The sequence below is a fragment of the Cetorhinus maximus genome, chromosome 1 (genome assembly GCF_964194155.1).
Source record: "Cetorhinus maximus chromosome 1, sCetMax3.hap1.1, whole genome shotgun sequence".
Classification (NCBI taxonomy): domain Eukaryota; kingdom Metazoa; phylum Chordata; class Chondrichthyes; order Lamniformes; family Cetorhinidae; genus Cetorhinus; species Cetorhinus maximus.
In genome coordinates this window covers 101,608,397-101,623,749 of record NC_135879.1, presented here as the reverse complement: position 1 = coordinate 101,623,749, position 15,353 = coordinate 101,608,397, and positions in this window count along the sequence as shown.

Genomic DNA, 15,353 nt, shown 5'->3' with positions numbered 1-15,353 from the left:
TTTGCCTGTTCATCCTGCAATCTTTATTTTATGATTGCCTGTAATGACTGAAGCCCTATGTTCTAAATGCACTATTTCCTCTTTAGATTTCACTGTCCTGATGTCTCTCCTTACCTGTACGCAAACTGGCACTTGCATGTGCGATGTGATATGTGAAGTCATCTCAACAGTGGTACCCACAGGTTCTTGAAAGAAAGACTCTAAAATGTTACCCTGTTTGGTGCATTGATGTCTGGCTCTTCATGTGCAATCTTGTGAGACATGAGTAAACCTTGACAACTGACGAAACATGATGGATCTCTACATAGCGATGTTAACCATAAGGTGTTCTCTTTAGAACCCAGTTCAATGTTTCTTCCTCCTACGTCATCTTTCAGATTCATTTGTAGCGCTGTGCAACCAGGGCAGTCTCAGGACACCAGAAGATGAGTGCAAACACAATCTTCCCATCAGAATACTCATTGTGGTGAATTGTAACTGCACTGGCCCAGTTTTCCATTGAGAAATTGACCTGACTTTATACTGTCTACTTCTTGTATACAATGCATTTCTACAGTTGAGCAGACTTCACTGGACATATTTTAACAGGCAGCTTTTCCAAACAGCTTGCTTCAAGAAAATGAACGGAAGTGGTGAATTCTTTTCATTCCCAACGACTGCCCATTGTTTCAGTGACTAACGTTTCTGGAATTACATGATCTTACAATAGTACACCTTACTTTTCCCTACAGTTAACAGCCAAACTATTGGTGTGAGATGTGTCTGCCTTCTTCATTTTGCCTCCTCATCCTGCAATCTTTTTTTATTATAATTGCCTGTAACAGGTGCAGTCCTAAGCTCTAACCAAGCTAATTGTACTTTATTTCACTTATTCCACTTTCCTGAAGTCTGTGTTTGCCTTTGTGAGAACTGCTATGAAATGTGCACTGTGAAGTCAGCTCAACAGGGGTACTCAAAGCATCTTGAAAACATAGGCTCTAAGTGCAGCTTGTTGTGGTGCCTTGGTTGTCATATCATCATCACACATTACAGTTCAGTTTTTCTGTAATGCTGGCTATGAGTGGCAAACATGACTCTAATGGTCACATTCCCTTTCTGATATTTGAAAGTGCATTCTTGTTGGAGCGATATATACCTGACTTGGTTGAATTTCCATTTTCAAAATGTGTCTGGCCACCTAGTTCTAACAGACCTTTTTAGCAACAGCATGGATTTAATTTGTAGTGAATCGCTGAGATTAACGCGTCAGGAACTGTAATTCGGGCAACACGGTATCAAAGATACTCATTGTTACCTATTCCAAGGTCAAATAATGCATTGTTAATTGCAGCATTTAAATCATGAGTTTTGAAGCATTATAAAGGATTGGTGCCACATGCAAGCAGTCAACCGCAGTCTGGAAGTGAAATGGAAGGAAGAGCAAAGAAAGAAATGTGCTGGAGCTGTAAGTTTGCAAGGTTGTGATCTTAACTTTGTAACATCATTGATTTTGCAGTTAATGAAGTCAGCAAAGTAGATTAAGCTACTGACTAGGGCTCGAACATGTTTCAATGATATCATTTCTGTCCGATTTAGGCTGGTCATTTCACAATACAGACTATTGTCGCCTGAACATTAGCATTTGCTTTTTCATTGCTTTGGTAAGTGCTACCATGTTTGGTTCATAGATGTCTGTCTCTTGACTTGCAACTTTGTGAGTAACCTGGAACCGTTGACAACTGACATGTCACGTTGGATCTCTACACGGTGATGCTAACAAGAATGTGCGCTCTTTTCATCCCAGTTCAAGTACTTTTTCCTGCCTTAATCACTTTTCAGGCGCGTCTGTAACACTGAGCATCCAGGGCAGGCCCAGGACACCAGGACAGTAGTTAAACGGTTTCTCCCCATCAAAATTCCTGTTGTGGTGAATTGTTACAGCACTGGTCAAGTTTAGTATTGAGAAATGGACATGATTTTATACAATATGACTGGTGTTTAGGGCATTTAGGTGTATTTCTGAACCTGAACAGATTTCACTGCAGATATCTAAAGAGTCAGAAGGCGCTATGTTTTGTTTCAAAAGGGCATAAATGTCCGGTTCTTCACGAACAAACTAGCGAGGAAACTGGAACTCTTGACAACTGACAGGTCATGATGGATTTCAATCTCCTTCGACTCATTATAATGTGCTCTGCATTCTTCCCAAAACAATCTGTCTTTCCAATATATTCCAACTTTCAGAAAGGATTCTTTTCTGAGGGCTACCTGTCACGGTGCTGTGTAACCTATCCAGTCTAAAGTCACCACAACAAGAGTGCAAACAGATTGTTCCCTTCAAAACCCTGTACATTCTGCTTGTTGTGGGGAGTTTTGATTGCAATGGCCTAGATCTCTGTTGTGAAATTGTTGTGACTTTACACTGTATACCTCTTGTTTGTGTTGCTTTTCTGCACCTGAGCACATATTGCAGGCAGCACTTTCAAAGAGCTTGCTTCAAATGATGAGTGGAATTGGTGACTTTTTTTCATTCTCAACCACTGCCCATCGTTTTGGTGAACATCTTTTCTGGAATGTCATGACCTTACCCAAACACATCTTAATTTTCCCTGCAAGATAACATCTAACCGACTGGGATGAGATTTGTCTGCCTTCTTAAACCACCTGTTGTGAATTTGTTCATTTTGCTTGTTGATCCTGCAATCCTTATTTCATTGTTGCCTGTATTGACTGAAGTCCTAAACTCTAAATGCATTATTTCTTCTTTATTTCACTGTCTTGAAGTCTGTCTTTACCTTTATCTCTTCATTGCAATGCATTTCTGTACCAGAGCAGATTTGATTGGGGATGTGTAAGAGGCAGTAGGTGCGATGATTTGTTTCAAAAGGATGAGTGGATTTGGTTAATTTTGTTCATTTTTCGCCATTACCCGTCTTTTTGCTGACCATGTGTTCTGGTATAATATGAACTTACACTAAAACATCTTTTCTGGCATAACATGACCTTACAATAACACATTTTAATTTTCCCTTCCAGGTAGCAACTAGCCAGCTGGGGTCAGATTTGTTTGCCTTCTATAACCACTCGTTGCTAAATTGTTGGTTTTGCCTGTTCATCCTGCAATCTTTATTTTATGATTGCCTGTAATGACTGAAGCCCTATGTTCTAAATGCACTATTTCCTCTTTAGATTTCACTGTCCTGAAGTCTCTCCTTACCTGTACGCAAACTGGCACTTGCATGTGCGATGTGATATGTGAAGTCATCTCAACAGTGGTACCCACAGGTTCTTGAAAGAAAGACTCTAAAATGTTACCCTGTTTGGTGCATTGATGTCTGGCTCTTCATGTGCAATCTTGTGAGACATGAGTAAACCTTGACAACTGACGAAACATGATGGATCTCTACATAGCGATGTTAACCACAAGGTGTTCTCTTTAGAACCCAGTTCAATGTTTCTTCCTCCTACGTCATCGTTCAGATTCATTTGTAGCGCTGTGCAACCAGGGCAGTCTCAGGACACCAGAAGATGAGTGCAAACACAATCTTCCCATCAGAATACTCATTGTGATGAATTGTAACTGCACTGGCCCAGTTTTCCCTTGAGAAATTGACCTGACTTTATACTGTCTACTTCTTGTATACAATGCATTTCTACAGTTGAGCAGACTTCACTGGACATATTTTAACAGGCAGCTTTTCCAAACAGCTTGCTTCAAGAAAATGAACGGAAGTGGTGAATTCTTTTCATTCCCAACGACTGCCCATTGTTTCAGTGACTAACGTTTCCGGAATAACATGATCTTACAATAGTACACCTTACTTTTCCACACAGTTAACAGCCAAAATTATTTGTGTGAGATGTGTCTGCCTTTTTCATTTTGCCTCCTCATCCTGCAATCTTTTTTAATTATAATTGCCTGTAACAGGTGCAGTCCTAAGCTCTAACCAAGCTAATTGTACTTTATTTCACTTATTCCACTTTCCTGAAGTCTGTTTTTGCCTTTGTGAGAACTGCTAGATTCATATGAAATGTGCCCTGTGAAGTCAGCTCAACGGGGGTACTCAAAGCATCTTGAAAACACAGGCTCTTAGTGCAGCTTGTTGTGGTGCCTTGGTTGTCGTATCATCATCACACATTACAATTCAGTTTTTCTGTAATGCTGACTATGAGTGGCAAACATGACTCTCATGGTCACATTCCCTTTCTGATATTTGAAAGTGCATTCTTGTTGGTGCGATATATACCTGACTTGGTTGTTTTTCAATTTTCAAAATGTGTCTGACCACCAAGTTCTAACTGACCTTTTTAGCAACAGCATGGATTTAACTTGTACTGCATTGCTGAGATTAACGCGTCAGGAACTGAAATCCGGGCAACACGGTATCAAAGACACTCATTGTTACCTATTCCAAGGTCACATAATGCAGTGTTAATTGCAGCATTTAAGTCTTGAATTTAGAAGCATTATAAAGGATTGGTGCTACAAGCAAGAAGCCACCTGCACTCTAGAAGTGAAATGGAAAGAGGAGCCAAGAATGAAATGTGCAGGAGATGTAAGTTTGCAAGTTTTTGATCTTAACTTTGTAACATCATTGATTTTGCAGTTAATGAAGTCAGCAAAGTAGATTAAGCTACTGACTAGGGCTCGAACATGTTTCATTGATATCATTTCTGTCTGATTTAGGCTGGTCATTTCACAATACAGACAATTGTCGCCTGAACATTAGCATTTGCTTTTTCATTGATTTGGTAAGTGCTACCATGTTTGGGTCATAGATGTCTGTCTCTTGACTTGCAACTTTATGAGTAACCTGGAACCTTTGACAACTGACATGTCACGTTGGATCGCTACACGGTGATGCTAACAAGAATGTGCGCTCTTTTCATCCCAGTTCAAGTTCTTTTACCTGCCTTCATCACTTTTCAGGCACTTCTGTAACACTGAGCATCCAGGGCAGACTCAGGACACCAGGACAGTAGTGAAACGGCATCTTCCCATCAAAATTCCTGTTGTGGTGAATTGTTACAGCACTGGTCAAGTTTTGTATTGAGAAATGGACATGATTTTATACAATATGACTAGTGTTTAGTGCATTTCGGTGTATTTCTGAACCTGAACAGATTTCACTGCGGATATCTAAAAAGGGAGAAGGCGCGATGTGTTGTTTCAAAAGGGTCATAAATGTCCGGCTCTTCACGTGCACACTAGCGAGTAAACGGGAACTCTTGACAACTGACAGGTCATGATGGACTTCAATCTCCTTTTACTCATTGTAATGTGCTCTGCATTCTTCCCAAAATAATCTGTCTTTCCAATACATTCCAACTTTCAGAAAGGATTCTTTTCTGAGGGCTACCAATCAAGGTGCTGTGCAACCTATCCAGTCTAATGTCACCACAACAAGAGTGCAAACAGCTTGTTCCCTTCAAAACCCTGTACATTCTGCTTGTTGTGGGGAGTTTGGATTGCAATGGCCTAGATCTCTGTTGTGAAATTGTTGTGACTTTACACTGTATACCTCTTGTTTGTGTTGCTTTTCTGCACCTGAGCACATATTGCAGGCAGCACTTTCAAAGAGCTTGCTTCAAATGATGAGTGGAATTGGTGACTTTTTTTCATTCTCAACCACTGCCCATCGTTTTGGTGAACATCTTTTCTGGAATGTCATGACCTTACCCAAACACATCTTAATTTTCCCTGCAAGATAACATCTAACCGACTGGGGTGAGATTTGTCTGCCTTCTTAAACCACCTGTTGTGAATTTGTTCATTTTGCTTGTTGATCCTGCAATCATTATTTCATTGTTGCCTGTATTGACTGAAGTCCTAAACTCTAAATGCATTATTTCTTCTTTATTTCACTGTCTTGAAGTCTGTCTTTACCTTTATCTCTTCTTTGCAATGCATTTCTGTACCAGAGCAGATTTGATTGGGGATGTGTAAGAGGCAGTAGGTGCGATGATTTGTTTCAAAAGAATGAGTGGATTTGTTTAATTTTGTTCATTTTTCGCCATTACCCGTCTTTTTGCTGACCATGTGTTCTGGAATAATATGAACTTACACGAACACATCTTTTCTGGCATAACATGACCTTACAATAACGCATTTTAATTTTCCCTTCCAGGTAGCAACTAGGCAGCTGGGGTCAGATTTGTTTGCCTTCTATAACCACTCGTTGCTAAATTGTTGGTTTTGCCTGTTCATCCTGCAATCTTTATTTTATGATTGCCTGTAATGACTGAAGCCCTATGTTCTAAATGCACTATTTCCTCTTTAGATTTCACTGTCCTGAAGTCTCTCCTTACCTGTACGCAAACTGGCACTTGCATGTGCGATGTGATATGTGAAGTCATCTCAACAGTGGTACCCACAGGTTCTTGAAAGAAAGACTCTAAAATGTTACCCTGTTTGGTGCATTGATGTCTGGCTCTTCATGTGCAATCTTGTGAGACATGAGTAAACCTTGACAACTGACGAAACATGATGGATCTCTACATAGCGATGTTAACCATAAGGTGTTCTCTTTAGAACCCAGTTCAATGTTTCTTCCTCCTACGTCATCTTTCAGATTCATTTGTAGCGCTGTGCAACCAGGGCAGTCTCAGGACACCAGAAGATGAGTGCAAACACAATCTTCCCATCAGAATACTCATTGTGGTGAATTGTAACTGCACTGGCCCAGTTTTCCATTGAGGAATTGACCTGACTTTATACTGTCTACTTCTTGTATACAATGCATTTCTACAGTTGAGCAGACTTCACTGGACATATTTTAACAGGCAGCTTTTCCAAACAGCTTGCTTCAAGAAAATGAACGGAAGTGGTGAATTCTTTTCATTCCCAACGACTGCCCATTGTTTCAGTGACTAACGTTTCTGGAATAACATGATCTTACAATAGTACACCTTACTTTTCCCTACAGTAAACAGCCAAACTATTGGTGTGAGATGTGTCTGCCTTCTTCATTTTGCCTCCTCATCCTGCAATCTTTTTAAATTATAATTGCCTGTAACAGGTGCAGTCCAAAGCTCTAACCAAGCTAATTGTACTTTATTTCACTTATTCCACTTTCCTGAAGTCTGTGTTTGCCTTTGTGAGAACTGCTATGAAATGTGCACTGTGAAGTCAGCTCAACAGGGGTACTCAAAGCATCTTGTAAACACAGGCTCTAAGTGCAGCTTGTTGTGGTGCCTTGGTTGTCATATCATCATCACACATTACAGTTCAATTTTTCTGTAATGCTGACTATGAGTGGCAAACATGACTCTAATGGTCACATTCCCTTTTTGATATTTGAAAGTGCATTCTTGTTGGAGCGATATATACCTGACTTGGTTGAATTTCCATTTTCAAAATGTGTCTGGCCACCAAGTTCTAACAGACATTTTTAGCAACAGCATGGATTTAATTTGTAGTGAATCGCTGAGATTAACGCGACAGGAACTGAAATTCGGGCAACACGGTATCAAAGACACTCATTGTTGCCTATTCCAAGGTCACATAATGCAGTGTTAATTGCAGCATTTAAATCATGAGTTTTGAAGCATTATAAAGGATTGGTGCTACATGCAAGCAGTCAACCGCAGTCTGGAAGTGAAATGGAAGGAGGAGCAAAGAAAGAAATGTGCAGGAGCTGTAAGTTTGCAAGTTTGTGATCTTAACTTTGTAACATCATTGATTTTGCAGTTAATGAAGTCAGCAAATTAGATTAAGCTACTGACTGGGGCTCGAACATGTTTCCTTGATATCATTTCTGTCCGATTTAGGCTGGTCATTTCACAATACAGACAATTGTCGCCTGAACATTAGCATTTGCTTTTTCATTGCTTTGGTAAGTGCTACCATGTTTGGGTCATAGATGTCTGTCTCTTGACTTGCAACTTTGTGAGTAACCTGGAACCGTTGACAACTGACATGTCACGTTGGATCTCTACACGGTGATGCTAACAAGAATGTGCGCTCTTTTCATCCCAGTTCAAGTACTTTTTCCTGCCTTAATCACTTTTCAGGCGCTTCCGTAACACTGAGCATTCAGGGCAGACCCAGGACACCAGGACAGTAGTAAAACGGTTTATCCTCATCAAAATTCCTGTTGTGGTGAATTGTTACAGCACTGTTCAAGTTTTGTATTGAGAAATGGACATGATTTTGTACAATATGACTGGTGTTTAGGGCATTTAGGTGTATTTCTGAACCTGTACAGATTTCACTGCGGATATCTAAAAAGGGAGGAGGCGCGATGTGTTGTTTCAAAAGGGTCATAAATGTCCGGCTCTTCACGAGCAAACTAGCGAGTAAACTGGAACTCTTGACAACTGACAGGTCATGATGGATTTCAATCTCCTTCGACTCCTAATAATGCGCTCTGCATTCTTCCCAAAACAATCTGTCTTTCCAATATATTCCTTCTTTCTGAAAGGATTCTTTTCTGAGGGCTACCAATCATGGTGCTGTGCAACCTATCCAGTCTAATGTCACCACAACAAGAGTGCAAACAGCTTGTTCCCTTCAAAACCCTGTACATTCTGCTTGATGTGGGGAGTTTTGATTGCAATGGCCTAGATCTCTGTTGTGAAATTGTTGTGACTTTACACTGTATACCTCTTGTTTGTGTTGCTTTTCTGCACCTGAGCACATATTGCAGGCAGCACTTTCAAAGAGCTTGCTTCAAATGATGAGTGGAATTGGTGACTTTTTTTCATTCTCAACCACTGCCCATCATTTTGGTGAACATCTTTTCTGGAATGTCATGACCTTACCCAAACACATCTTAATTTTCCCTGCAAGATAACATCTAACCGACTGGGGTGAGATTTGTCTGCCTCCTTAAACCACCTGTTGTGAATTTGTTCATTTTGCTTGTTGATCCTGCAATCATTATTTCATTGTTGCCTGTATTGACTGAAGTCCTGAACTCTAAATGCATTAATTCTTCATTATTTCACTGTCTTGAATGCTGTCTTTACCTTTATCTCTTCTTTGCAATGCATTTCTGTACCAGAGCAGATTTGATTGGGGATGTGTAAGAGGCAGTAGGTGCGATGGTTTGTTTCAAAAGGATGAGTGGATTTGGTTAATTTTGTTCATTTTTCGCCATTACCCGTCTTTTTGCTGACCATGTGTTCTGCAATAATATGAACTTACACGAACACATCTTTTCTGGCATAACATGACCTTACAATAATGCATTTTAATTTTCCCTTCCAGGTAGCAACTAGCCAGCTGGGGTCAGATTTGTTTGCCTTCTATAACCACTCGTTGCTAAATTGTTGGTTTTGCCTGTTCGTCCTGCAATCTTTATTTTATGATTGCCTGTAATGACTGAAGCCCTATGTTCTAAATGCACTATTTCCTCTTTAGATTTCACTGTCCTGAAGTCTCTCCTTACCTGTATGCAAACTGGCACTTGCATTGTGCGATGTGAGATGTGAAGTCATCTCAACAGTGGTACCCACAGGTTCTTGAAAGAAAGACTCTAAAATGTTACCCTGTTTGGTGCATTGATGTCTGGCTCTTCATGTGCAATCTTGTGAGACATGAGTAAACCTTGACAACTGGCGAAACAATGATGGATCTCTACATAGCGATGTTATCCATAAGGTGTTCTCTTTAGAACCCAGTTCAATGTTTCTTCCTCCTACGTCATCTTTCAGAATCATTTGTAGCGCTGTGCAACCAGGGCAGTCTCAGGACACCAGAAGATGAGTGCAAACACAATCTTCCCATCAGAATACTCATTGTGGTGAATTTTAACTGCACTGTCCCAGTTTTCCATTGAGAAATTGACCTGACTTTATACTGTCTACTTCTTGTATACAATGCATTTCTACAGTTGAGCAGACTTCACTGGACATATTTTAACAGGCAGCTTTTCCAAACAGCTTGCTTCAAGAAAATGAACGGAAGTGGTGAATTCTTTTCATTCCCAACGACTGCCCATTGTTTCAGTGAATAACGTTTCTGGAATAACATGATCTTACAATAGTACACCTTACTTTTCCCTACAGTTAACAGCCAAACTATTGGTGTGAGATGTGTCTGCCTTCTTCATTTTGCCTCCTCATCCTGCAATCTTTTTTAATTATAATTGCCTGTAACAGGTGCAGTCCTAAGCTCTAACCAAGCTAATTGTACTTTATTTCACTTATTCCACTTTCCTGAAGTCTGTGTTTGCCTTTGTGAGAACTGCTATGAAATGTGCACTGTGAAGTCAGCTCAACAGGGGTACTCAAAGCATCTTGAAAACACAGGCTCTTAGTGCAGCTTGTCATGGTGCCTTGGTTGTCATATCATCATCACACATTACAATTCAGTTTTTCTGTAATGCTGACTATGAGTGGCAAACATGACTCTAATGGTCACATTCCCTTTCTGATATTTGAAAGTGCATTCTTGTTGGTGCGATATATTCCTGACTTGGTTTGAATTTCCATTTTCAAAATGTGTCTGACCACCAAGTTCTAACAGACCTTTTTAGCAACTGCATGGATTTAACTTGTACTGCATTGCTGAGATTAACGCGTCAGGAACTGAAATACGGGCAACACGGTATCAAAGACACTCATTGTTACCTATTCCAAGGTCACATAATGCAGTGTTAATTGCAGCAATTAAATCTTGAGTTTTGAAGCATTATAAAGGATTGGTGCTACATGCAAGCAGCCACCTGCATTCTAGAAGTGAAATGGAAGGAGGAGCAAAGAAAGAAATGTGCAGGAGCTGTAAGTTTGCAAGTTTGTGATCTTAACTTTGTAACATCATTGATTTTGCAGTTAATGAAGTCAGCAAAGTAGATTAAGCTACTGACTAGGGCTCGAACTTGTTTCATTGATATCATTTCTGTCCGATTTAGGCTGGTCATTTCACAATACAGACTATTGTCGCCTGAACATTAGCATTTGCTTTTTCATTGCTTTGGTAAGTGCTACCATGTTTGGGTCATAGATGTCTGTCTCTTGACTTGCAACTTTGTGAGTAACCTGGAACCGTTGACAACTGACATGTCACGTTGGATCTCTACACGGTGATGCTAACAAGAATGTGCGCTCTTTTCATCCCAGTTCAAGTACTTTTTCCTGCCTTAATCACTTTTCAGGCGCGTCTGTAACACTGAGCATCCAGGGCAGGCCCAGGACACCAGGACAGTAGTTAAACGGTTTCTCCCCATCAAAATTCCTGTTGTGGTGAATTGTTACAGCACTGGTCAAGTTTAGTATTGAGAAATGGACATGATTTTATACAATATGACTAGTGTTTAGTGCATTTAGGTGTATTTCTGAACCTGAACAGATTTCACTGCGGATATCTAAAAAGGGAGAAGGCGCGATGTGTTGTTTCAAAAGGGTCATAAATGTCCGGCTCTTCACGTGCAAACTAGCGAGTAAACTGGAACTCTTGACAACTGACAGGTCATGATGGACTTCAATCTCCTTTTACTCATTGTAATGTGCTCTACATTCTTCCAAAATAATCTGTCTTTCCAATACATTCCAACTTTCAGAAAGCATTCTTTTCTGAGGGCTACCAATCATGGTGCTGTGCAACCTATCCAGTCTAATGTCACCACAACAAGAGTGCAAACAGCTTGTTCCCTTCAAAACCCTGTACATTCTGCTTGTTGTGGGGAGTTTTGATTGCAATGGCCTAGATCTCTGTTGTGAAATTGTTGTGGCTTTACACTGTACACCTCTTGTTTGTGTTGCTTTTCTGCACCTGAGCACATATTGCAGGCAGCACTTTCAAAGAGCTTGCATCAAATGATGAGTGGAATTGGTGACTTTTTTTCATTCTCAACCACTGCCCATCGTTTTGGTGAACATCTTTTCTGGAATGTCATGACCTTACCCAAACACATCTTAATTTTCCCAGCAATATAACATCTAACCGACTGGGGTGAGATTTGTCTGCCTTCTTAAACCACCTGTTGTGAATTTGTTCATTTTGCTTGTTGATCCTGCAATCATTATTTCAATGTTGCCTGTATTGACTGAAGTCCTAAACTCTAAATGCATTATTTCTTCTTTATTTCACTGTCTTGAAGTCTGTCTTTTCCTTTATCTCTTCTTTGCAATGCATTTCTGTACCAGAGCAGGTTTGATTGGGGATGTGTAAGAGGCAGTAGGTGCGATGGTTTGTTTCAAAAGGATGAGTGGATTTGGTTAATTTTGTTCATTTTTCGCCATTACCCGTCTTTTTGCTGACCATGTGTTCTTAAATAATATGAACTTACACGAACACATCTTTTCTGGCATAACATGACCTTACAATAACGCATTTTAATATTCCCTTCCAGGTAGCAACTAGCCAGCTGGGGTCAGATTTGTTTGCCTTCTATAACCACTCGTTGCTATATTGTTGGTTTTGCCTGTTCATCCTGCAATCTTTATTTTATTATTGCCTGTAATGACTGAAGCCCTATGTTCTAAATGCACTATTTCCTCTTTAGATTTCACTGTCCTGAAGTCTCTCCTTACCTGTACGCAAATTGGCATTTGCATGTGCGATGTGATATGTGAAGTCATCTCAACAGTGGTACCCACAGGTTCTTGAAAGAAAGACTCTAAAATGTTACCCTGTTTGGTGCATTGATGTCTGGCTCTTCATGTGCAATCTTGTGAGACATGAGTAAACCTTGACAACTGACGAAACATGATGGATCTCTACATAGCGATGTTAACCATAAGGTGTTCTCTTTAGAACCCAGTTCAATGTTTCTTCCTCCTACGTCATCTTTCAGATTCATTTGTAGCGCTGTGCAACCAGGGCAGTCTCATGACACCAGAAGATGAGTGCAAACACAATCTTCCCATCAGAATACTCATTGTGATGAATTGTAACTGCACTGGCCCAGTTTTCCATTGAGGAATTGACCTGACTTTATACTGTCTACTTCTTGTATACAATGCATTTCTACAGTTGAGCAGACTTCACTGGACATATTTTAACAGGCAGCTTTTCCAAACAGCTTGCTTCAAGAAAATGAATGGAAGTGGTGAATTCTTTTCATTCCCAACGACTGCCCATTGTTTCAGTGACTAACGTTTCTGGAATAACATGATCTTACAATAGTACACCTTACTTTTCCCTACAGTAAACAGCCAAACTATTGGTGTGAGATGTGTCTGCCTTCTTCATTTTGCCTCCTCATCCTGCAATCTTTTTTTATTATAATTGCCTGTAACAGGTGCAGTCCAAAGCTCTAACCAAGCTAATTGTACTTTATTTCACTTATTCCACTTTCCTGAAGTCTGTGTTTGCCTTTGTGAGAACTGCTATGAAATGTGCACTGTGAAGTCAGCTCAACAGGGGTACTCAAAGCATCTTGTAAACACAGGCTCTAAGTGCAGCTTGTTGTGGTGCCTTGGTTGTCATATAATCATCACACATTACAGTTCAGTTTTTCTGTAATGCTGACTATGAGTGGCAAACATGACTCTAATGGTCACATTCCCTTTCTGATATTTGAAAGTGCATTCTTGTTGGAGCGATATATACCTGACTTGGTTGAATTTCCATTTTCAAAATGTGTCTGGCCACCAAGTTCTAACAGACCTTTTTAGCAACAGCATGGATTTAATTTGTAGTGAATCGCTGAGATTAACGCGACAGGAACTGAAATTCGGGCAACACGGTATCAAAGACACTCATTGTTGCCTATTCCAAGGTCACATAATGCAGTGTTAATTGCAGCATTTAAATCTTGAGTTTTGAAGCATTATAAAGGATTGGTGCTACATGCAAGCAGTCAACCGCAGTCTGGAAGTGAAATGGAAGGAGGAGCAAAGAAAGAAATGTGCAGGAGCTGTAAGTTTGCAAGGTTGTGATCTTAACTTTGTAACATCATTGATTTTGCAGTTAATGAAGTCAGCAAAATAGATTAAGCTACTGGCTAGGGCTCGAACTTGTTTCATTGATATCATTTCTGTCCGATTTAGGCTGGTCATTTCACAATACAGACAATTGTCGCCTGAACATTAGCATTTGCTTTTTCATTGCTTTGGTAAGTGCTACCATGTTTGGGTCATAGATGTCTGTCTCTTGACTTGCAACTTTGTGAGTAACCTGGAACCGTTGACAACTGACATGTCACGTTGGATCTCTACACGGTGATGCTAACAAGAATGTGCGCTCTTTTCATCCCAGTTCAAGTACTTTTTCCTGCCTTAATCACTTTTCAGGTGCTTCTGTAACACTGAGCATCCAGGGAAGACCCAGGACAGTAGTTAAACGGTTTCTCTCCATCAAAATTCCTGTTGTGGTGAATTGTTACAGCACTGGTCAAGTTTTGTATTGAGAAATGGACATGATTTTATACAATATGACTAGTGTTTAGTGCATTTAGGTGTATTTCTGAACCTGAACAGATTTCACTGCGGATATCTAAAAAGGGAGGAGGCGCGATGTGTTGTTTCAAAAGGGTCATAAATGTCCGGCTCTTCACGAGCAAACTAGCGAGTAAACTGGAACTCTTGACAACTGACAGGTCATGATGGATTTCAATCTCCTTCGACTCATTATAATGTGCTCTGCATTCTTCCCAAAACAATCTGCCTTTCCAATATATTCCAACTTTCAGAAAGGATTCTTTTCTGAGGGCTACCAATCAAGGTGCTGTGCAACCTATCCAGTCTAATGTCACCACAACAAGAGTGCAAACAGCTTGTTCCCTTCAAAACCCTGTACATTCTGCTTGTTGTGGGGAGTTTTGATTGCAATGGCCTAGATCTCTGTTGTGAAATTGTTGTGACTTTACACTGTATAACTCTTGTTTGTGTTGCTTTTCTGCAGCTTAGCACATATTGCAGGCAGCACTTTCAAAGAGCTTGCTTCAAATGATGAGTGGAATTGGTGACTTTTTTTCATTCTCAACCACTGCCCATCGTTTTGGTGAACATCTTTTCTGGAATGTCATGACCTTACCCAAACACATCTTAATTTTCCCTGCAAGATAACATCTAACCGACTGGGGTGAGATTTGTCCTGCTTCTTAAACCACCTGTTGTGAATTTGTTCATTTTGCTTGTTGATCCTGCAATCATTATTTCATTGTTGCCTGTATTGACTGAAGTCCTAAACTCTAAATGCTTATTTCTTCTTTATTTCACTGTCTTGAAGTCTGTCTTTACCTTTATCTCTTCTTTGCAATACATTTCTGTACCAGAGCAGATTTGATTGGGGATGTGTAAGAGGCAGTAGGTGCGATGGTTTGTTTCAAAAGGATGAGTGGATTTGGTTAATTTTGTTCATTTTTCGCCATTACCCGTCTTTTTGCTGACCATGTGTTCTGGAATAATATGAACTTACACGAACACATCTTTTCTGGCATAACATGAGCTTACAATAACGCATTTTAATTTTCCCTTCCAGGTAG